The sequence below is a fragment of the Spermophilus citellus genome, assembly GCF_964194105.1.
Source record: "Spermophilus citellus genome assembly, chromosome: 7".
Taxonomy (NCBI): domain Eukaryota; kingdom Metazoa; phylum Chordata; class Mammalia; order Rodentia; family Sciuridae; genus Spermophilus; species Spermophilus citellus.
Genome location: NC_138188.1, coordinates 158,886,391 through 158,910,453, shown reverse-complemented (window position 1 = coordinate 158,910,453; position 24,063 = coordinate 158,886,391). Strand labels below are relative to the sequence as shown.

General features: G+C 48.6%; 1 long non-coding RNA gene across 1 annotated transcript; it reads left to right on the top strand.

Moving 5' to 3' along the window:
* Window positions 1-277: 277 nt before the first annotated feature.
* On the top strand, window positions 278-22,349 carry LOC308653263. The gene is made up of 3 exons (XR_014023032.1): window positions 278-570; window positions 21,650-21,792; window positions 22,179-22,349. It is a non-coding gene; the product is annotated as an uncharacterized lncRNA (long non-coding RNA).
* Window positions 22,350-24,063: the final 1,714 nt, after the last annotated feature.

Below are 24,063 nucleotides of genomic sequence, written 5' to 3'. Positions count from 1 at the left end.
AACCCCAATTGGGCTTCAGACCCAGTTGTGTGAGCTGTTCAGACCAGTTCAGACCAGCTGTGTGACCTCTGGTCATTCACAACCTCTTGAGCCTCAGAATCCTCTTGGGTGAAATAAAGCTAAAGTCTACCTTTAGGACAATTAAATTTGGCGTCTAGCGGGGCTCGTGTTGGTGGCGGCTGTGAGCCCTCATGTGGCAGTGGCCAATCTTTTCCTTTCCAAACCTAGCCACCCTAGACAGGACTGTCTTCTTCAGTCTCCAATATTCCTGCTCACAAGGGGCTTACAAGCAGAGAGCTGGAGGAGGATATGGATCTGGGAGACCAAGGGGTCATTCCGGCAGGGCTCCTAGGACTCCTGAGCGTGGCTGGGCTGTGACACTCAGAATTCACACGTGTGACTTCCCAGACCTACAGGAATGAGGCCAGCGTCAGCCTGCCCCCTTCTGCAGGGAAGGAGGGAAATTACGCCTGCCACCGAGTCACTGCGCAGATTTCACTGCCGGTTCACCCCGGGGGCCCACGGGGGTGGTCCTGAAGCCCCATGGGCACGCCACAGAGGGGCAAGCAGGTAGGACCCGGGTTCCTGCGGGGAAGGGAAGACGGCCGGTGCCAGGATTTTCTGGGGAGGGGCCCTCAGGGCGCCACGTCACGGGGACAGCCGGCCACCTTTCCCAGCGCCACTGGAGCCGCGGAGCATTCGCGGGAAAGCCCCACTCCGCAGGGCTGCCCTGCACGCTGCTGGGGACTCGGGACACAGTCCCGGGGTGCAAAGCTAGGCAATGAGGGTACCGGGACACCCCGAGGTCCGCGGACCAGACCCGGACTCATCCCAGTGCGCGGCGATCTGTCTCCGCACGGCAGGGGCCAATCGGAGCCGCGGCGTGCGATCACGTGGCCTCCGCGCCGACCAGGCACTTCCGCCCTGGCGGGGAAGCCACGCCACGCGTCTTCTCGCGGGATTTGCGCGCCGCCCGGGTTCCTGCCACGTGCTCGCGGGCTGGGGGAGTCTCCTGCGCAGACCGGCGACCGCGGCTCGGGAGCTTGCGGTTTCCCGGCTGTGCAGCACCTTCGCCGCTCCCTTCCCTCCGCCCGCTGCAAACCTCCAGGCCAGAGAGCGTCCCAGCCCGAAGTCGGGGCGGGCATTTCAGGGAGAACGGGGAGCTTCGCACCTCAGGAAGCGGGCTTCTCCCGCCCTCAGGGACGAAGGGCGCGGGAAACTTGCCCCGGCCGCACGGAGCCGCGCTCAGCCAGGTGGCATATCGCACCGGCACGCCCCGCCCACGCGGCTGCTAGTGACTGACAGCGCTGGGGGCCAGGGCTCGGCCAAGTGCTCCCGTGCATGCGTTCGTGTAGCAGGAGTGGGCAGGGCGCTGTCCCGGGCTGGGTCCCTCCCGCGGCCTGGCCTTGGTGCAGTCCCTGGGCCCAGCGTTTGGAGCCTGGTGTCCTGCACCCGACTGGAAGGAGGAGGATGACCAGGATCAGCAGATGTCATGAGAATGCTATGAAAGAGCCTCCGCTTAACCACAGAACAGGCCAGGAGTGGAAAACGGGCTCTCTGAGGGGACTCTTCTAGAGATGTTAAAAGTGCCTACCCTTTATTCGTTGGTGTCAAGTGAATGACATTTGTACCAGATTCAACTGCATGAAGAAATGATGGATACCGTAGAAGAGTCAAACTAAACCATGTCAGCTGCCCACGGGTGTCCAGGCCTTTCCTGTCTTTTGAAACTCCCTGGAATTTCCTGAAACTCCAACCCCCACCCCCTACCAGTGTCTGCAATCAGGAGTTATCCTCCTAGATTAGTAGATGAAATGCCCTTAACTCTGAATTTCTGATAGAAGGTAAATTAAAGCCCTGGTTTCCTAGGGAGGGGGAAGAGAGGACACAAGGGGAAGAAAGACCTTCCTCCTCCTGGAAGGGATATGGAGGGAATCCAAAAGGTACAAATCACCCAGGAATTATAAAATTTCCCAGCTCTCCACTCCCCAAACCTGGGCAAGTTGATTTCCTCCCCTTGTGGGGTTGTCCCAGAGGCTGCATGAATCTACAGAATGGTCACAGCCATCTATGGGCACATTCACAGACCTATGAACAGGAATCCTGGCACTTCCCACTGGACTACTTCCCTCTGGGCAGCCGGTCACCATGGAGTAACATTTCAAAACCCGACTTCTTCAGGAGGTATCAGAACCATTGGTTTCCTTTCGCAGGAAGAAAGTAAAGGAAAACTTAAATGCATCTGGGCATCTGGTTGCCACCAGCACCCCCTAGTGTTTGCTCAGGGGTCACACTGCTGAGATACCTGAAAAAATCACCTGATGTGATTCCATGAAAAGAGAGGAAATGACTCCCTGCAGAGTGACCTTGTGATCCCCCAATAAAGACAGGGAAGAGCTGGCAAGCACTGAGGCATATGTCATCTCTTGCAACCAGGTGGAGGGCCCATGTGCCCAAGAGGCCTTTTATCTCTTGCTGTGGGCCACCGTTCTGTTTCCTCCCATCCTTATCCCAAGGACATGGCACATAACAGGTACTCGCTGTGCACTAAGCTGAGTACATCAGCATTCATAGCTGGGGAGCTGAGAGAGAACCTAACACCAGAAGATCAGGCCATTATGTTATGTGCTGTCTACCTGGTAGCAGCTCTTCCCCCCCTCCAGAAGGCCATTCCAATCCTTATTTCTGCCAGATCTGAAGGGTCATATCAGAGAACCAGGCATGTTTTCAAGACACAGGAAGTAACTCTTCGTATTTGCACAGAACTTTACAGTCGACAGAGCACTTTCACATACTTTCCTTTAAGAAGGTCATCTTTCTAACCCCCAGGTTAGAGATCACGTTCCTGAAGCACAGTGTCACAGGATGAATCATGCCACCTTAAAATTTGTGGATTGAAGTCCTACGCCCCAGCACTTTGAAATGTGACTGTTTGGGAGACGGGGTCTTTAAAAGGTCATGAAAGTTAAATGAGATTTCCTGGGGGCCCTGATCCAACACGACTAGTATCATTCTTAGAGAAGAGGACACACACAGACAACCATGTGAAGACACAGGGAGAAGATGGCCCTCTACAAACCAACCAAAGAGGCCTCAGAAGAGACCAAGCCTACTGACACCTTGATCTGGGCCTTCCCAGCCTCCAGGACTTACTTGAAGCAATAGTGTCTGTTGTTCCAGCCGCCAGTCTGTGGTGTGTATTACAGCAGCTCTGAAACTCATATGCCCAGGGCAAGCCAGCAGCCAGTGAGCAGGAAAGGCAGGATGACACCAGAGTAACTGATGGCTGGCACCAAGTTCTTTCCCCTCCCAGTCAGGAGGCACCGGCACATGAACTAGGAACAGGCACCCCTTCCTCGAGATACACTTTGTTGTGTGCCAGAGAATGGACCTAGGCTGCCTCTCAGGAGAAGGGTACACCCGGAGTTGCTCAGTGCGTGACACATGCTGCTGTGGCCTAGAGTGGAAAGCACACACAGACACCCTCCAAGGGAGAGGAAGGCACATTCCACGGATCAGGCTGAGGCTCCCCAAGCACCAGCCAGAACCTACTCTGAATGTGGAGTAAGAAAAACCAGGATCCCAGATGTCTGAGCAGCCCCACGCCATAGGGCATCCAGCTTCCCTGGCCATCTTCAGAGGCGCTCGTCACGCAGTCTCTGTGCTTACCAGCGCCCTGGCTGGGAGGCAACCCCTGCTTTCCTGTGATATTGTCCATATTGTAAGGACAGTTGCCCTTCAGTACCATGGGTATTAGGACACCCCTCCCCTGCTGGCAGGATGCTGGTCCCTACATGAGAGGACGTGGCATTTACATGTGACCACCCCCCACCATCTCCAGGCACCTCTGGGTTGCTTATATCTAACGTTTAATGCTGTGTAAGAAGTTGTCATACTGTATTACTTAGGGATAATGACAAGAAAATAAAGAGGATGGCCAAGCTGTTTTGTTTTTGTTTTTCCAATATTCTTCATCTGGAGATGAGGAACTGCAGGTAGGAATAGGGAGGGCCAACTGCACCTGGAAATGCACACGTAACATGTTAGGCGTCCTTTTTGCCTAAATCTGAGGTTTTGATTTAACGTTGGTTTGGGTCAGCTGGTTCAAATATTCTGTTTCACATTCTTATTAGGTTACCTATTTCTGAAGGAGTGGTTTTTGGAACATGCCTGGTGGGGGTCAGGGTGACAGGGAGTCGTCAGAGTTTGTGAGGCCGTTGTCCTAGCATCAGCCGCTGGTTCAGAAAAAAAAAAAATCTATCACAAATACCTTCTGTTTTCTCAGGTGGTTAAAGCACTCAATAAAGGACTTTTAGGAAGTGCAGCAGTTTCTGCGTGTTTCCTTGGAGGAAAAAGATTACTAAAAGTTATTTTGTAATAATCAGCAAAGAAAAAAGATCAGATCATGTAAAATGCAACTGGGGTGGGTAGCCTAACAAGACAGGAGAGGTCTCTTGAGGCTCATGACAACGTTGCTTTGGCCACTGGAGAACAGATGAGCTCTGGGGCACACAGTGGGAAACAAGTGGAGTGGACACAAAATACTTCTTTATTCTGCTAGCGCCATCTCCTAGACACACATTGTTTAGTTGAGGAAAAATATATGGTGGATTCATATTTCCCAAGCTTGTGCACTGTGATATTTCTGGTCTCATCTTGCAGGAAATTGACATGCCCCCTTTAAACATGCCTATTTCCCCTCCCCTTGGTGATGAGATTTGCTGAGCAGAGTGAAGCAACAGGACACCATGTGACTTCCAAGGTCAAAGGATGGTGGTCCCACCTGGTGTTTGGGGTCTCTCCCTCCCTTTCCTGTCTCTGTCTCTGTTTCTTCTGCCTCTCTCTCCCTCAGGCCTCCTACCTCCCTGTTCCCCTTCCCCCCTGTGAAGGCCACCCCTGAACCCCAGCCACCTGCTGTGAGTGCCCAGAGGACAGCCAGGTCCTGTCCCAGCCAAAGCTGCAGGGCTCTCAGAGAAGGGCTGAGAAACCCAGGAACATGGTACGAGTCCGTCACGGGCGAAGACGAAGGCAGAGGAGAGGCTCCGCGAGAGGGGGAGGAGAAGACAGCCACTGGGGTGGCTCTGCAGGGACAGCTACTGCACAGTCAACATGACATTCTAGAGCATGAGGGAGGGGGTGCAGACGTGGGAGTGAAATCCCCACTTCTCTAGCAGAAAGACCACGGGTAACACCATACGTGAGCAGGGTCATCCTGAGGTGCGGCAGGATGGTGGTCCCCAGCGATGGCTGAGCCCTAATCCTGTGAACCCATAAGTTTGTTACCTTATGTGACAAAAGGGACTTTGCAGGTGTGGTCAAGCTGATGACCTTGAGGTGGGAGATGATCCTGGTTTATCCAGGTGGCCACTGTTCTCACGAGGGTCCTGAAAGGGTGGAGGAGGAAGGCCACAGAGAGAGAGAAGGAGACAAGGAGGAGAGGTGGGACAGGGGTTGCTGGCTTTTGAGACAGAGGGGCTGTGAGTCCAGGGATGCAGCAGCTTCTAGAAGCTTGGAAAAGTGGGGAAACGGATGCTCCCTGCAGCCTCCAGAAGGAATCAGCCCTGACACCCTGACTCCACGTCAGACTCTGGCCTCCAGAACAGTAAGGCCATAAATACACATCATGCCACTAGGTCTGTGGGGATTCCTCCAGCAGCAGCAAGGTTAGGGTTCAGGGAACCACTCAAGGTTGAGACTGTTCTCTGGAGGAGAGGAGTGGACAGAGGGACACTTCTTCCCCATCCTGTGCCTTTCCTTTGTACATAGAATTATAATGTCCTTCAACTGTGTGCATCTAGTACTCTGTGCATCTGTGTGTGCTGGTTTGGCTCATGTGCTTAAGGCTGGGTCCTGTGGCACTGTTGGGAGGTGGTGGCACTTTTACAAGGTGGGGCCTCATGGGAGGAAGTTGGGCCACTGGAGGTGTGACCTTAGGGGATATGGGACCCAGTGCCTTTCTGTCCTCTTTGCTGATTATAGTACTTACATAGATGGAGCAGGAACAATTCAGCAATCGATAGGAGATTAGTGAGTACCTACTGCATGCCCTAGAAATACCAGGTGATCTGAGAGGTGTGCTGAAGTGTCCCGGCCCCTGGACTCCAGCGTCCATCAGTCCTGCTGAGCAAGCGCTCCTCACCCATGGCAAGACCTGCCTCCTCATCAGCAGCTGCACTGGCTCGGAGACCACAGGCCCAGTGGGAACTGGGAGCCAGGAAAGCTAGGGAGGGTGGTGTCATCAGAAGAAGCTGTTTCCTGGAGCGCTGGACTTGAGCTGTTCTTGAAGAGTTGGAATCTGACGGGGGCGGAAGCCTCCCAAGGGAAGTGAGAGCCACTGTGCGTGGACATTGCAGAGACCAGCCTGAAGTCCCACCGGGATAGGAGTACGCAGTCCACAGCCTATGGTACCCAGCTGAAGGGGCCAGGCACGCAGCCATTGCTCAGACTCAGAGCATTACGTTAGAAGATCCCAGGCTCCTGTGAGCAGGTCCCACATGGAAGAGCCAGAAGAAGCCCGTGGTGCCAGGAGCTTCCAGGTGACAGCAACCCTCCCTCTGGGATAGCTTGTCTATCACAGAGTCACTCATCAAATACTCTTCCAGCACCTCCCACATTCCAGGACCACTCCAGGCCCCAGGAACCCTGTAAGGGACAGGACAAGCTGGGAGCCTTCCCCGGGGGCTCACATTCCAGCAGAGGACGAATATACACAGCATTCACACCAGGGGTGAGCAGGGCTTTGCGGAAAAGTCGAGGGGGAGTGTTGTTTAGATAGAGGAGTCAGCACACAACTGAGGAGACAACATTTGAGCAAGGGAGTGGTTGTGGGCACAACCTACCTCGACTTACCATCATGCCATCCATGGTAAATCTCCACCAGAACCAAACCAGGTCCCAACAACACTCACAACCCCAGGGCCAGAAGAAACCATCCAGATGTTCGCTCCTGTTTCCTCGTCACGTGTCAGCTGCCAGCTCAGCTTGAGGGCCATTTGTCAACCGCGCACCAAACCAGGGTGGGCAGTCTCCAAAGATAGCTACAGACACATGGTGACCTCCTTCACATCAGCTGCCAAAAAAGACACATGCGAGTTCTGAGAGCAGGCAGTTCAAGAAGGAGCCGAACACTCTGTCCCCACCTCTCTATACAAGGCTGTGCAGCTTGCACACGTGTAGACCCACGGAGTCGGCCCGGGGTTGGCGTTGCTATCTCTGGAAGCAGCACACATCTGTGGGGACCCCTGAGGGCTGAGTCCACCTGTGCTTATCTTTTGGCAGGCTGTTCTCCTTATAAAGGCACACACATGCCCCTGCCACTCAGGCCAAAGGAATTCAGGCACGTCCCCTTGGAGTTCTGAAAATAACACTCCCCGTTCAGGGACTGCAGAGGGGAGCCGGGTCTGGAGTTCAGCTCAGCTCGCTGAGAGTTTGCAGCAGGAGTTTTACTCTAAAGAACCAAGGAAGTGTGGGTTGAAAATGCAGATCCCTGGGTCTTTCCAGCTAGAGAAGTGGGCTCACGCCATTGATCTGAAGAAGCTGGAATTCTACAATTGCAGGCCCCAGGAGCTTCAGGGGCTGAGGCCGTAGAACACACTTCAAGAAACTGTTTTACACCCAAAAATTAGTGTTGGGGGCAAGTTTTTAGAGATGTCGCTTCCTAAGGAGTGCATAGTCCAAAAAAAAAAAAAAAATAGGACCAAAGTACACAGCCCTCCAAAAGTCCTCCTGGAAGAGACTAGAAGAGGTGCTGGGGGGGAGGTCCCCAGGCTCTTACCTCCAGGGTCGCCCCTCCCTGTGGAGTCGTGGGTGTGGTTTTATTTCTTATTGTGCATTATGGTTATACATAATAATGGGATTATTATTATTTATTTGTACTTGCACACAACAGAACCATATAACGTCATCATTTTCTACCCTCTGTACCTCCCTTTTCCCTCCTGTCCTCCCTGCCCCTGGGCCCTTTCCTCTATTCTGTTGTCTCTCTCATATTTTTATGAGATCCTTCCTCACCTTTCTTTTACTTTCTCTTCTTTAGCTTCCACATGTGACAAAGATGTATCACCCATGTAGCATGAGATTCTCCTGTTTCATCCATTTACCAGCAAATGCCACAATTTCATTCTTCTTTATTGCTGAGTAATATTCCATTGTGTATATATACCACATTTTTTTATCCATTCATCTGTTGAAGGCCACCTAGGTTGGTTCCACAATTTAGCTACTGTGAATTGAGCTGCTGTTACATTAATGTGGCTATGTCACTGAAGTAATCTGATTTTAAGTCCTTTGGATAAACTGAGGAGTGGGATAACTGGGTCAAATGGTGATTCCATTCCAAGTTTTCTCAGGAATCTCCATACTCCTTTCCAGAGTGGTTGCACCAATTTTCAGTCCCTCCAGCCATGTATGAGTGGACCTTTTCCCCACATCCTCATCAACATTTATTACTACTTGTCTCCTTGATAATTGCCATTCTGACTAGAAAGAGATGGAATCTCAGTATACTTTTAATTTGCATTTCTCTAATTGCTAGAGATGTTGAACAGTTTTCCATATATTTGTTGACTGATCATATTTCTTCTTCTGTGAAGTGGCTGTTCAGTTCCTTTGCCCATTTATTAGTTGGGTTATTTGTTTGTTGGGTTTTGTTTGGTTGGTTGGTTTTTGGTGTTAAGTTTTTTGAGTTCTTTGTATGTCCTGGAGATTAGTGCTCTGAGGTGCAGGTGGCAAAGATTTTCTCCCTTTCCGTAGGCTCTCCCTTCACATTATTGATTGTTTCGTTTGCTGTGAAGAAGCTTTTTAGTTTGATTCTATCCCATTTATTGACTCTTGATTTTACTTCTTGTGCTTTAGGAGTCTTGTTGAGGAAGTCAGTTCCTAAATCAACATGATGGAGACTTGGGCCTACTTTTTATTCTGTTAGGTGCAGGGTCACGGATTTCCAGTTTTCTCAGCACCATTTGTTGAAGAGGCTATCTTTTCTCCAATATATGTTTATGGCACTTTTATCTAATATGAGATACATGTATTTGTCTCTGTGTCTTCTATTATGTACCATTGGTCTACGCGTCTGTTTTGGTGTCAGTGCCATGCCATTTTTGTTACTATGGCTCTGTAGTATAGTTAAGGTCTGGTATCATGATGCCTTCTGCTTCAATTTTCTTGCTGAGGATTGCTTTAGCTATTGTGGGTCTCTTAATTTTCCAAATGAATTTCATGATTTTTTTTTCTATTTCTGTTAAGAATGTATTAGGATTTTAATAGGGATATACATGTGTATAGTGTATAGCTCTGTATTATAATTTAAAGTTGGACATTGTGATGCCTCCAGAATCGCTTTTTTGCCTTAAGATTGCTTTAGCTACTCTGCATCTTTTATTCTTCCAAATGAATTTTAGGACTGTTTTTTCCTAGTTCTGTAAAGAATGCCATTGGTATTGTGATGAGAATCACGCTGAATCTGTAGGTAATTTTGGTAATATGCTGACTGTCTTAAGAGTATTACTTTTACCTATCCATGAACATGGGAGGTCTTTCCATCCTCTTGTGTCTTCTTCAATTTCTTTTTCAGTGTTCTGTAATTTCCACAATAGAGGTCTTTCACCTCCTTGGTTTTATTTACTTCTAGGGTTATGGGGAGCTTGTTTTGTTTTTTAGGATTTTGTGAATGAAATTGTTTTTCTGATTTCTTTTCTAGCAGATTCATTATTGGTGCACAGGAAAGCTATTGACTTTTGTATATTGATTTTGTGTTTTGTGTGGTCTCTAGACTATATTCTAGAAGCCTTCTAGTGGAGCTTTTTGGATCTTCTAAGTATAGGATCATATCACCTGCAAACAGTGATAAGTTGACTTCTACATTTCCTATTTGTACTCCTTTGACTTCCTTCTCTGATACTCTGGCTAGAACTTCAGTTTTATAATGAATAGGAATGCTGAGAGTGGACATCTCTGTATTGTTCCAGGTTTTAGGGCAAACGCTTTCAGTTTTTCCCGTTCCCTATCCTGTTGGCTTGGGCTTTTCAGACACAGCCTTTACGAGGTTGAGGTAAGTTCCTTCTATTCCTAGTTTCCGCAGCGTTTTTATCATGAAGAGATGCTGTTGTTTTAAACTCTACTTTTCACTATGTTCATTAAAATTACAGTCCTGGATCAAAAGTCCCTTTCCCCTTACCCTGTGAACATGATTTAAATTAGCGGTTATTTGCAAAAGAATGTAATAAACTTAAAGGCAAGGAGAGGAATGGGAGCGATGATCAGGAATACAGATAGCACCAGCATCCAAGTTTCCAAAACAGAGGTTTCTAATGCTGAGACCCACCAGTGGGGGGTGGGGCCACCTCCACACCTGGCCAGAGCCCCTGATTCCTGGGCTCCTGTTCCCTTCCATCCCCTCCTGCTGGACCAACGTGACTCTGCCTCCTCGGGGAACTGAAGCAAGAAATGGAAAATCAGGCTTCCCACTGACACAGACCTTCCATGAGCTTAGGACACCCACCACTGCTGGCCCCACCGGGGCCTCCCCAGCCTCTCCGGCCGGCTCTCTCCTCCGGGCTGGGGTGCGTGCCTGCACAGCCCTTGCACACACAGCCCGCACTCGGTGGCATGAGTGACACAGGGAAATCCATGCCCAGAGGGGAGTGTGCCTGGCAGGCCGGTGGTACCCGTGAGCCACGCGACACCACGTGTGGCGAACACATGAAGGGGGCCTTGGATTTATGTCCAACGGAAAATATAAAACCAAAAGCTTGAGCCCGACTCCCTCTCCCACTGTTCCCAGGACCCACTTCCACACACACCTTCCTGAATTCTCATCCACATAAGTGGTCTCAACCCTGGCAGGAGAGCATGGCAGGGAGAACTATATTTTTATATCTACAAAAAAAAGAGTCGTGATATTACAAGTGTTTGGATCTGTGAATTAACAACATGGAACTCCATAACATTAAATCCCCCCTGCACGCTCAACAGAGCTCCTTACTGAAAAGAATATGATTCCATGGAATGCAAACTGCCCTGGAAAATCTGGGGTGTGTGGTTGCCGTAGTAATTGATGCCTTCTAGAACAAACCCATGCCTGGCTAATTGCAGCCTTCTATTTTTAAACTCATCTCCATTCTTCTCCCCCCACCCAACATCTCTCACACGACTTTAGCAGTAAAATACTATGACTGTTATCTGCACAGCCTGTGCTGGTCTCAAAATAGCTTGTTTGCAGCCTGCCTGCAAGGGGGGGCGTTGGTTCTGCCGGCACAAGAAGCCCAAGTGCTTTACAGAAGGGAGTCGGGCCGCGGCACAGGCTCCCGGGGCTGAGCTCCTGGGACCAGGGGTCCAGGGTCAGGCTGAAGCCTGCTGTGACCGGCCCCCAGTGCCTCAGGGCCTAGGCCCAGGTCTCACATGGCCTCGTGGGAGCTGTGTGGTAACATGTCACAGTGTGAGAGCAGAGAGCAGGGAGGTGACCTGAGGCTCTCCAGAGCTTGCTAGACTGTCAGGAGGGCCCCAGCCCTGGGTGACTTTGGCAGCCTTCCAGGATCCATGCTTTGCTTGAAGAACCAGGGCCTGCAACATGGCCTGATGGCCTGTCCTTCCCCCAGCAGCGCTGCCAGGGCCCTGGAGATGGACGGAGACGCCCAGGGAGCGCAAGCTGCTGCCGTGGGACAGCCAGCCCCTCGCTCACTGCGTCCCTTTCCCTGGGACTGTCACAATCGAGCACCACAAACGGAGGCTTCAGGACAGGAATGTCCTCTCCCACGGTTCTGGTTCTGGGGGCTGGAGGTCTGAGACCCTCGTGTCAGCACGACTGTGGTCCCTGGGAAGGCGAGGGGCAGCACCTTGCAGCCCTCTCTGGGTCCTGTCATCTTTGGAGATCCTGGATTTGTGGAAGCAGCGCCAGATCTCTGCCTTGGTCTTCACAGGTCCCCCGTGGGCACCTGGTGTCCGTCTTCCCTTTTTACATGGACACCAGTCATATAGGGTTCAGACCCGCTACACTATGATTTGTCTTTACCATTTACATCTGCAACAACCCTATTTCCAAACACGGTCACGTTTTGAGGTCCCAGGGTAGGACTTCAACATGGATTTCCAGGGACACACTCCAACCTTAACAATGGCAGGCCAGCGGGGAGGGATGCAGCTTCACAGTGAACCAAAGGCTTCAGGGTACCCGGTTGGAGGCGATGGCCAGGGAAGCTGCGGGGGCAGGCTGGTAGCCAGCATCCCGTGACCGGCTACAGGGGCGTGCTTGACTCTCTCTGCTTGTCTTCAACTGAAAGCGGAGGCAAAAATCAGATCATTAGCTGACAGTCACAACACCCTGGCCGTTGAGGGTCAGCTGCACAGACAGTGTGGCTTCCAGGGCTGGTCACTGCAAAGGTCGCAGGTCAGGGTCCTGATTTTATACAGCTGGTATTTCAGCTAACTACTGTGTCGGTGTCTCGATGCAAACGCTGCCATCCGTGAGCCTCAGGGTGCTGTGAGGCTGGTGGCCCAGAACAGGCTGGAGGGTCTGGGCAGGAGGACTGGAAGGCCCAGCACATCCCCACAAGAGCTGTCCACACTGGCCGTCCCAGAGGGCAGACCCTCTCGGACCCTTGCCCCCAGTAGAGGCCAGGTGTGACCTGGGTCCCCTCCTGCAATCTGCCTTTAAGTTTTGCAAGTCTGAGCACAGATGTGCAGCAGGAAAAGCAGAAACAGTAACCCCACGGCATCTGTCCTCAGGTTTTAGGGTCTTAAGACTCTTTAAGATCCCAGTGCTGAGGGCCATTGCCAAGTAGGAATGACGCATCGAGATTTCCTTGCCAGCGTACCCCATGTTAAATGGACTTGCCTTGGAAATTCGCTGTAACATTGCATGTGTGTTTGAGAAAGGTGACCCTGCTCAAGGACGAGGGTGGATCCAGGTTTAGGGTGGATCCTGCAGGTTTGAGGAAGTATCCCGGTTTAGGATAATTTGGGTTTAGGGCGTTCTGGGTTTAAGACAATCTGGGTTTAGGGAAGTTCCAGGTTTAAGGTTATTGCTGCTGGGAATAGGGCGTTCCTGCTGCCTGAGTTCCCGTGGAGTTCTCGTGGAATTGAGAAAGTATTTTGGGACGTGAATTGTGCGGCAGAACTGGGATTTCCCCAGAACGTGTGTAGAGGCCGGTGTGAGTTCGGGAATAAAGAATTGCTGTTTGAATCTACAAGGTGTGTGGTGGTTTGTGATTCTGTGCCCAGCCAAGACTGCGGCATCCCAGAGAGCTTTTGTTGATGTGGAGCTAGTTGTTGATCTGTACCACATTAGATCTAAGAAATGTTTTAAATATAAACAATGACATGTTTACATAAATAACATTCTTATGAAAAACAAACCAAAGGAAAATGTCTGTGGGTCTGGATCGTCCTGATTGTCCGCGGGCCCTGCGGTGCCCAGCTGACCAGGAGCGGGCTCACTCCAGGTCTGCTTCTGCCTTCAGTCTCTTTTGCTGGCACCTGTTGGGAACCACGGGAAAATGTCACCTCACACGTGTGAGAGTAAAACAACCTGATAACACCCTAGCATTATCATGGAAAAACGTTTCACCTTGCAGAACCCCTAAAAGAAACTTGGGGACCTAGGATAGGAGTCCCCAGACGGCTGCCATGTACACGTGTGTGTGACACCCAGGCAAGGTTGGAGGTGCTAGGAGGGAAGGGTAGCCCTGTCACCAGAGGACATGGTGGCCATGGGAGACAACTATTAGGGACCCTCTTCGTCAGAGGGAGGTGCAGCAGCTGAGAGGTAAGAAGGTTCAGACCCACGTCAACGTCGAGGACTTTCAATGTCTGTCTCCCACCTTAAAAAAGTAAGAGGTGCAAAGAGTAAGAGCCATGCAACAACAGAGACAGAACCACCGCTTATTGTTAGATCTGATTCCTCCACGAGCTCCACCATGAGGCATTTAGCAATGATCAGACCCTGCTTTAACCTGTGGGTGCTGAGGAGCAAGAGGACAGCCCCAACTGAAGGCACAGAGACCTTGGCCCACCACGCAGCACAAGGCACAGAGACCCCAGCCTGCCACACAGGGCCAAGAGCACAAGGGCTGCTCAAGTCCGGCCCCCATTCTCTCCCAGCCTCTCCCCTCTCCATCCTCCTCCTCTCCTTTTCCTCCAGTGGCTCAGGGCTTTCTCTCTGCTTTTCTTTTCCGCTCTGACCTCGGTGTAGTCCACTCGCTGTCTTACGGCTCATGGAATATTCAAAATGAAAGAAGTAGCCCACCACCTGCTACAGGAAGACAAGCCGGTCAGGGCTGAGGAGGAGCTCAGCAGGGGAACACTTGCCCAATACAAGTGAGGGCCTACTTCAATCCCAGCATCAAACATAATAATAATTTTGTGTTATGTGACTTTCACCTCATAAAAAACAATGGATGTCCTTCTTTAACATCTACTTTAATTTCCCAATTATTTAATCCTACATAAAATGTTTATGCCAGTAATGTTTAAATAAGGGAGAGTGAGTCCGTAACTTTCGGTACTATAATGTGATCCAGGATGAGTGGTTAGCTTTTAAGGAAAACTTTACAAATCATGTAAAGTTTCCAGAGGTCAAGTTCCAAATTATTTTAAAGCATAAAGAACAACAAATTAAGTGCAGATGCAACCATAGAGAAACAGATACAAAGCTCAGTTCTTAAACTGCAGGCTTGCAGCTACAGAAGTCACTTAGTAGAAGAACATACACACACACACACACACACACACACACACACACACACCATGTGCAAGCCAAGCAGTGCTTCTACCTCTATCTCAAAGGACCAAGACAAACAGGAGGAGGAATTTGCGGGGAAAGGAAATACATAAAAGAATGAAATTGGAAATCCAAAGTATTAATCAACCATAGCTGCTACAATGCTATGTAACAAACATCCCCAGTGCTCAGTAGCTTATAGTTGAGTTCTGCTGTGCTTCTGCTAAAAAAGCTAGCGTTCCAGTCTCTTCCCCTGCTCTTTCCATGGTAAATAGCAGGAACCCAGAGGCAAAGAAAGCCACACCAGGGGAGGCCTCTGCTTACAGTGTACTTGCTAACGAGCCACCAGCCAAAGCCAGCCAGCCTGGTGAGACGGACATCAAGGTAGGTCTTGTGCCCGCAGTAGAGGGCGACTACTGCTGAGCAATATTCCCACTCAGGGCAGAAGAGAGCAGTGGAGGTAAAATCTGTGGGGCAACATCTTCCAGGAAGCTTGGAAGGCTTTGATTCAAAGCCTGGTGCATAGCAGAGACACCACGCAGGGAACGTTTAGTGAGAGTCTCCCACCAGAACAGATCTTGACAAAAAGGAAATCTATCTGCAGCTCTGCATTTTGAAACACATCCATTACAACAACAGAGAGAGGGCACGCATTGTAAGGGAAACTCCAAATCGAGTCATCCTGCCTGAGGGTGGCTGGCCAGTCTGTACTTTAGCCATCTTCCTGGGGGACAGCGGCATCTGTACTGCTAAAGTGCAAATTAAACACAGTGTCTCCTAGGTTCAATTCCCGTGTTTCTGAAGAATAAATCGAACACTTTCTTATGAGCTTATCATTGGCCGTTAGTATCATTTCCTTTGTGAAGTGTGTGCTCGTATCTTGTCCCCGTTGAGTGGGGCTGTTGTCTTACTGAGTTCCAAAGGTTCTTTCCTGGAAGCACTTCTTCTTTGCCTTCTGGAGCGTCCTCTGACCCTCGAGTTTGGGTCAAGGATCCGCTGCGGGCTTGTTAGCGAAGGCTGACACTCGCCTTCCCGTGGACGTCCAGCTGGGCTGCACCATTTGTTAAAGAGATCGTCCTTTGCCCGACTGACCTGCCTGGTACTCTGCTGGACATCACTTGATCGTGGGCATGGATCTGTCCCAGAGTCTCCGATTCACACCAAGGACCTATTTGCCTATTTCTCTCCCAATACATACGGTCTCCATATGCGTGTGGACACAGTGAATCTTAAAATTCTATAACTTTGTTCTTGTTCAAAATCATTTTGTACATCTTCTAACAATTCTATAAAAATTGCATTTCTATACAATCTGTAGGTTCACCTTGTCACATCCTAGGGAGAGCCTCTGGGAAGACAGACGCCCAACAATTGTGAATCTTTAACCCAAGCCCAGGTCATCTCCCTGCATTTGTTTAGGTCTTCTTTAATTTCTCATGAAATTATTGGAATTTTCAAGGAGGAGGACTTATACAAAACTTCTTAAAGTCTTTCAAATGTTTAATCATTATTTTAAAACTTAAATGATGAAATTTAAAGCATATACCATCTATAACAGCATCTAAGCAGCAAAATTATGCTGGCTCATAAAATTAATTGGCAAGGATTTCCTTCCTGTTCATTTTCCAAACATATTTGCATAACATGAGTATTGCTCATTTCACACATATTGGAAGGATTGACCAGCAAGGAACTTATAAGGAATTCCTAGGCAGTTTTTTTTTTTTTGTGTGTGTGTGTGTGTGTGTGTGTGTGAGTGTGAATGTAAATTCAATTTCTCGACAAGTACAGAGAGAATCAGATTTCTCTATTTCTTCTTATGGCTGTTTTATGAACTGCTATCTTTCAAGAGTTTGAGCATTTCAACTTAGTTGCTGAATTTACTGGTAAAAACCTGTTCATAACATTTTCTTCCCTTTTGTTGTTTTTCAAATACATAGTGATGCCTCTCTTTTATTCGGGATATTAACAATTTGGGTTTTTTCACTCAATCTCCTGAGGTATTTATGAATTTTATTAATCCATTTCAAAGAGCTAGTTTTGCTTTCATGATTTTCTCTAGTTTCCCCATCTTTTAGTTAACATTTATTTCTGCTCATGTTATTTTTGTCTTCCTTCTACTTATCTGGGGTTTGATCTGCTTTTCAGGTTTAGCTGTATGGTCATTGAGATCAACTTTTCTTCTTATCACAAAAACAGAGAGAGAGAGAGAGAGAGAGAGAGAGAGAGCGTGCGAGCTATAGGTTTCCCTCTATGCCCTGTTTTAGCTACATTTCACAAATTTTTAAATCCTTCTTAAAGGATTTTATGTTCTTTAGGCACCGTATTTCATAAAAAATAAAGAGGTCAGTAGGATTATTCACACAAAAAAATTTTTTGTACCAAGGATTGAATTCAGGGACACTTAACCACTGAGCCACATCCCTAGCCCTTTTTTATATTTTATTTAGAGACAGGGTCTCACTGAGTTACTTAGTGCCTTACTTAGTTGGTGAGGCTGGCTTTGAACTCACAATCCTCCTGCCTCAGCCTCCTGAGCCTCTGGGATCACAAGATTATCTTTACTGGTGGTTTTGAGTACTGGTTGAATCAGTTATGAAAAATGGATTTCTAAAATCTTAACTAAATTGTAGATTTGGAAATTTTTCCCTCTAGTTCTGTTGGGCCTTCCTCCATGTGTTCTGAAGCTTTATTGGGTGGAAACACACTTGGATCGCTAGGTCTTGCTGTATTACCTCTTGCACTACAACACGCCCGTCGCGTTCTGCTTACATCCCTTTCCCTCTGGCCCCCGACGTTAATGTGGCTGGTCCAGCTTTCCTAGGGTGAGTGTTTGCATGTTGTACCTTTTCCTTCATTTAACTCTTTATTTTTTTTAATTTTTTGCTGTTGTAGACGGAAAGCAAACCTTTATTTTATTTATTTTTATGTGTTTTCGAGGATCAAACCCAGTGCCTCACAAGTGCAAGGCGAGCGCTCTGCCCCTAAGCTACAGGCCCCTTCCTTAAATCTTAACTTTGTCTTTATAAAACCATGTCTCCTGTCAACTAAATGTTGAATCTTGCTTTTCTATCTAGTCTGACAATCTCTACCTTTCAAACAAGAGTTTTTATTTCCATTACATTTAGTAGAGTTAGTGAAATGGCTGAGTTTAAATCTATAGTCATGCTATATGTTCTCCATTACATGAAGTTTTAGAATAAGTGAAATTAATCTATGGTGGAGATAACAGAACAGTGGTTGTCGAGTGTTGTAGGTAGGGACTGATAGGAGGAACATAAGGCACTTCTTTGGGGTGATAGCGATTTCTGTAGCTTCACAGGTGTCAGTTACATAAGCCAAAACTTATTAAATAAACACTTAATATTTGTGCGTTTCATGCATGCCAAAGTGTGTAGAGGTGAGGTCTATAGACAGATGAACCTTACTTGGAATGCATAAAAGAGCGAGACGTCTTGAGAAATGTAGACAGACACAAGAAATGGGTAGATACTAGATCTCAGAAATAAAATGTCAGTTACATCATCAAGATATTTGTCAGGGTTCATCGCACCATTCTCTCCACCTGATTGTATTTTTTGAGATTTTTTATAATAAAACGTTGGAGGAAAGGGGGATGGGTCAGTAATACCCGTGAACTAGAACTGATCGTCCTTTAAAATCAAACTTGAATGTGATCTGTCCTTTGACTCCATCCCAGTCTTCCAGAAAACCAGAGAAACATGTTAAATGCTGCTGAGAAGATGCCCCTGGAAAAATCCAGCCCACAGAAGACAATGCGATAAACAAGCCAGTTTCTCCGTTTCTTCTAAATAAACTTCTGGGGGGAAAAAGAGATGGGATTAAAGAGATCTAACAGAAAAATTGACCAATTGCAAGATGTGAAATTATTTGGACATTTATGAGCAATTAGAAATTTGAATATCAACTTAATACGTGATTTTTGAGGGAACAGTACTGGAGAGGACCCCAGGGGCACTCCACCACCAAAGTTCATCTCTGGAACTTTCTATTTTTTAAAATTTTGAGACAGGTCTTGCCAAGTTGCTGAGGCTGCCCTCAAACTTGTGATCCTCCTGCCTCAACCTCCCGAGTCCCTGAGATTATGGGCGTGTGCCATCACAGCCAGCTAAGGGGTGATGATTTTAAACAATTATATCTGAAGATGTGCCAGGGGTACCGTGATGGTGTTTATTTACAGGACTTATGTTTTAGATACACATATTAAAATATTTACAGATAAAATAACAGGTTGAGATTTGTTTCAACATAATATAGACAGAGGAGTTGGTGAGAATAGAGGCTAATCAATAAGTGGGTATGGGTAATTCCTCACACAGATTTTTTCTTACATATAATAATAAGCTTTGAAAGGGAGAAAACTAAAAGCCAATGGGTGGAAGGTTGGATCCCACTAGTAATACCTGAAATGCAAATTAAGGCATTATATTTTTTCATCACAAATCTGATAAGTTCATTCTAATTTTCGATTTTCCTTGGTAATATAAAGTTGTATTTTATCTCTACATACTGTATATTTTAAATAGAATATTTAAATAATGCTCATTTGATAAATGCAAACAATATCATAAAAGTCTAGGGAAACACTGAAGAGTGTTTATATGACCTTAGGGACAGAGGTCTGTTTCAGCATGACAGAAAAGTTAAAGACTAAGACATGAAAATGTAAAATGCTCATACCTCAAAGCCATCATAGACAAATGGAAGAAGGCAGGGCAAACTGGAACCATATTTATAATATATGTACCAGACATGTGGTAGTTGCCTTAATATGTAAAAGTCTCTCAAAAATCAATAAGAGGGCTGGGGTTGTGGCTCCATGGCAGAGTGCTTGCCTCACACATGTGAGGCACTGGGTTCAATTCTCAGCACCACATTAAAAAATAAGTAGGCAAAAAAAGACATTGTAGCCATGTATAACTAAAAAAAAAAAAAAAAATTAAATCAGTAAGAAATGGCCTCAGCTGCATGAGTAATGTTATTTGTGTTTGGTGCTTAAATAAGTTCATCTGTAGAATTTTGCTACCTTTTTGTGTGTTTTAGATATAAAATATCTAATGAAAACCAAAAAAAAAGAAAAAAAAAGAAAACCCCAAAATCAATAAGAAGAATAAACAAGTAGAAAATTGGTCCACATGTGAACAGAGGCTCACATCCCCAACCATCGTAGGCACAGCAAAGCCAGAGGGCAAGTAGCAGGTGGGATGGGGCCTTGCCTGAGGTACTGGGGAAGCCCAGTCCCTCCCGAGGCTGCCTGAAGTACTGTAGGCCTCGGAAGGCAGAGGCACACGCTGTTTAGAAATGCTGCCTGTAGGATGTTATCCTACAAAAGCAACTAGATACTTACATGGCTATATGTAAATTTTCATTGCTTTAATAGTTTGCTAAATTTAAAAAAAAAGAGAGAGCTCTGTGCACATCCAGGGGCTTGGTTAAACAGACTTAGTGACACCGCTCCAGGGGACAGTACACAATTACCAGAAGGACAGGTGAAGGCTCTCGACTTGTCTGGAAAGATTGTTCATGACATTGACGAGTGAAAGACAGCTTTAGGAAACTGTCTAAGGCATCCAATGTCATGATACGGCATCTTTCACGTCTCATTTTTTAAATGCTTCTCTTGGCACCCTGTTTCTATGTGAAGTTCTAGGAGGCACTCACTTCAGAATATCTATCAACTATTCAGAAGTTGTGGGGGATCCTTTGCTTTCCCATCTATCCCCTCTACTTGGGGGGCTTTATCTTAGTGAATGCCCTGCTTCTACGCTCAGGAATTAAAACCCACAAGAGCTTCCTCAACACACCTTCCCGCCCACTCTTCACTCCTCCAGCCTTCACAGTCGGGGGAAGCAAGTCCTGACATTCAGAGGGACACCCGAGTCCATCCCAAGGAAGGCTGATGGCACAAGCTGCCTGTGGGCATCTGGCCATGGAGCCCAGGGTTTGGCTTGTGAGTGACAGCACAGCACTGAGCCAGGACCAGCAAGGGACAGAACAGGTCCATCCAGGAGTGGCAAACGTAGATGCTAAGGGGCCTGGGCCAGACCATGAATGAGGAACCTGCTCCGGGTGGCACAGGGAGGCAGAAAGAAGCCTGGGCAGCTGGCACGGAGCCCCTGTGGGAGTGCTGGCCAGGCACCTGGCCCTAACCCCCAGCACCCTCCAGGGAGTGATGGGCTTCCAGAGCCTGGCTGTGCACCAGGGAACCTGTTCCTTTATGACGCTGAGATGTCTGCAAGACCCTCCTGTGCCTGCAGGAAATTCCAAAGCACCCCATTTGTGACCCATGAGTCTCATGACAAGTGTCATCAAAGCGGGGTTCCAGGCACTTAGAATTCTGTGTCCCTTGCTCCTCTGCTTTGCTTTCTTTTGGTTCCTTTGTTTCATCCTGTTTGCAGTTCTGGGGATCCAACCTCTCACGTGCGAGGCAAAGGCCGAGCTGCATCTCCACCCAGACAGGGCCCTGCTAAGCTGCTCAGGTCCGCAAACTTAAGAACTTGCCATCCTCCCGACTCTGCCTCCCAGTTGCCGGCATCATAGGCAGGCGCCACCGAGCCTGGCTTATGGCTTGTTGCCTGGCTCCTGATGATGCTTTTGCCCCTCCTTACACATAATTTACTCCCTCCATCCTAAAAAGCACACTCATTTTTTTTACATTGAAAATGAACCTAGACTTCAAATCCATGGGTCCATTTATGCCATGGAGCTTCTTCTTATCCTTCCTGCAAAGATCCTGTGAATTAATGGTCCATCGTACTGTGGATGATTATGTCAGACTCCAGGACAGAGGGTGGTAGGCACTCAATAATCGTTCTCTGTGATAAACAGAATTATAATGCAGAAACCATAAACGACTAACATTTTCAAGTAGAGAAGCAATAAAAGGCCAGTTCTGATTAACTCAGTTCCTCACAGGTGTCACCAGCCACCCAACCGTGGAGCAGCAGTAAGGACGCTCCCTCCAAAGGTGAACTAACTGCAGAGAACCGAAGGCCGAGCCCCACAGTCTTCCAGAGGAGGGTCCAGGTTCTCCAACACCCTGAGCCCTGGGAGGAAAGGTGAGGAGGACCAGGTTTCCACTAGAGGAAGATGCAGGTAAGAGGACCAGGGGCAAGGCCTTGCAGACACCCCTGCATGCGGGCCACAGCCCAGGCAGCGTCAGGCCACGGGCACAGCTGGCGCTGGTACCGACTGCCCTCCGACCCATCCTCGCAGAGTAGGATTTGTTTTTGTTTTATTCAAACGGCATAGACATGAAGACTTCTCCCCCAGTCTGGTTGTCCATCCAGACGTCTCTCTGACTGTAGGACCCAAATCCCCACATCCCAGCCTGTGTTCCAGGGGTTTCCTAGAGTTCCAGAACTGTGGGGCAGTTTGGATCCTGGCCTGGAAATCTTCCGTGGGGACTTGATCTTGCCTCTCTGTTTCCCACCCCTCTTCCCAGGTCCTCTGGAAAATAGAACAAAACGCAGACAGCCCCAATAACATGTGGGCCAGCCAGAACCCTGGAGCACCCAACAGACCATCGGTGGGAACACAGAAGCCCAACTACTGTCTTTTCCACGCTTTCTCCGTCTCTTGTCAGAAAAGAAGATCGGAAGGTCAGGCAGCATGTACTCCCATTCCCCAGCCACCTGCTCCAGAACCTTCACCAGTGCTAACTGTCCCTGTGCAGCTGCTCCCTGGGGTCACCTGGAGGGGGGCTTGGTGGCTGTGGAACTCCAATCCCACACTGCAGGAACGGAGAGAGAATTCCACCCAGTGTAAAAATAGAGCCTCGGGCTGGGGTGTGGCCCAGCGCAGGGGCAGGGCCCTGGAGACCATCCCCAGCCACAGGAACAAACAAAAACAGTAGCACCTCGGGGCAGGGGCTGGGGCTCCGTGGCAGAGCACTTGTCCAGCATGTGTGAGGCACTGGGGGTCATTCTCAGCACCACATATAAATAAATGAATAAAATAAAGGTTAAAAAAAAAAACAGTAGCCGCTTGCTTATAGGCGACATGCCATCACCCAAAGCCCACCACAGTCTGAGGACACCACTGGTGCAGAACAGCAGGCCCAGAAGTGCTGGGCACTCCACTGAGCTAAGTGCTTCACCAAACACCCTCGAGTTTTGTGTGTCACCGTCTGCAACAAAAAAAAATCTGCACAAAGAAATAATCACGGTCAATTAAACTGGGTCAGACAAACTTCAGATAAGAGACCTACATATGATGATGACGACGACGACGATGATAAATAGAATGTCCTCAGCTCTTTGTTTATGGCTCAGACCTGGAAAGTCCCCCAGAGGCTCCTGTGTTGTAGGTTTGGTCCCCAACATAGCAATGTCCAGAGGTAGGGCTTTTAGGAAATGATTGGATCATGAAGGTTCCAACCTCATCCGTGGATCAATCCATTTGATGGATTAATCCTCTGAACGGACTACAGGGAGCTGGTGGAAACTGGGCGGGTGGGGTGTGGTTGAAGAAAGTAGGCCACTAGACCTGTGTCTGTCCCTGCCCCCACCTCTCCTTCCCAGTTCCTCCACGACGTCCCCACCATGGGGCCAGCCGACCGTGGACTAAAACCTCTGAAACCATGAGCCAAATTAAATCTCCCTTCTCTAGCTTTTCTTGTCACAGTCATGAAAAGCTGACCAACTACCCAGGGGTTGAGCTGGCAGCCCTGGGAAGAGACCCAAGAGGAGCCGGACACAACCTGTAGCATCTGAGTCTGGACCACGACAGGAGGCCACCATCGTGGATGTGCCCGGGCCCAGGTGCAGGAGGCGGCTGGTGCCTCTCTCCCACCCTGTTCTCCTCTGGGGCTCTCAGCTCCCAGAGTCTGTGGCTTTTCTACCTTACGGCACAAGATCAGGCCAAACCTTGAAGATGGAGACAAGTCACAAGTCCGTAAAAATTGAAATAAGATCAGGCTCAATCAAGAGCAGGTTGACCTATCACTTGGTGGTGGACACCATCAACACTTCCCAAGGGAGTACTCTCCAGAGCCGGGTCACCAGGGTGGACACCGCAGGGTATCTAAGAACAGGTGTGCTCTCTGCCCTAAACCCTCCTGCCAGCAAGGGGCCCCCAGCAGGAGCCACAGCTCCGCCCACAGAGTCAATTCAAGGACCACGGTGACCCTCAAGGACCTCATGATCTGGTCCCTGGTCCCCTCTCTGCCTCCACACTCACACACACCCCACTTTCCCCAGGGTCTGATGTTCAGTGATCACTTGGTGTTGACACTGGTTTTCTGTGGCTGCCGTAGTAGCACATTCCGTGGCTTGACATGACGGTTACCGTCTGAAGAAGTCCCTAATGAAACCCACACTCCAATCAAG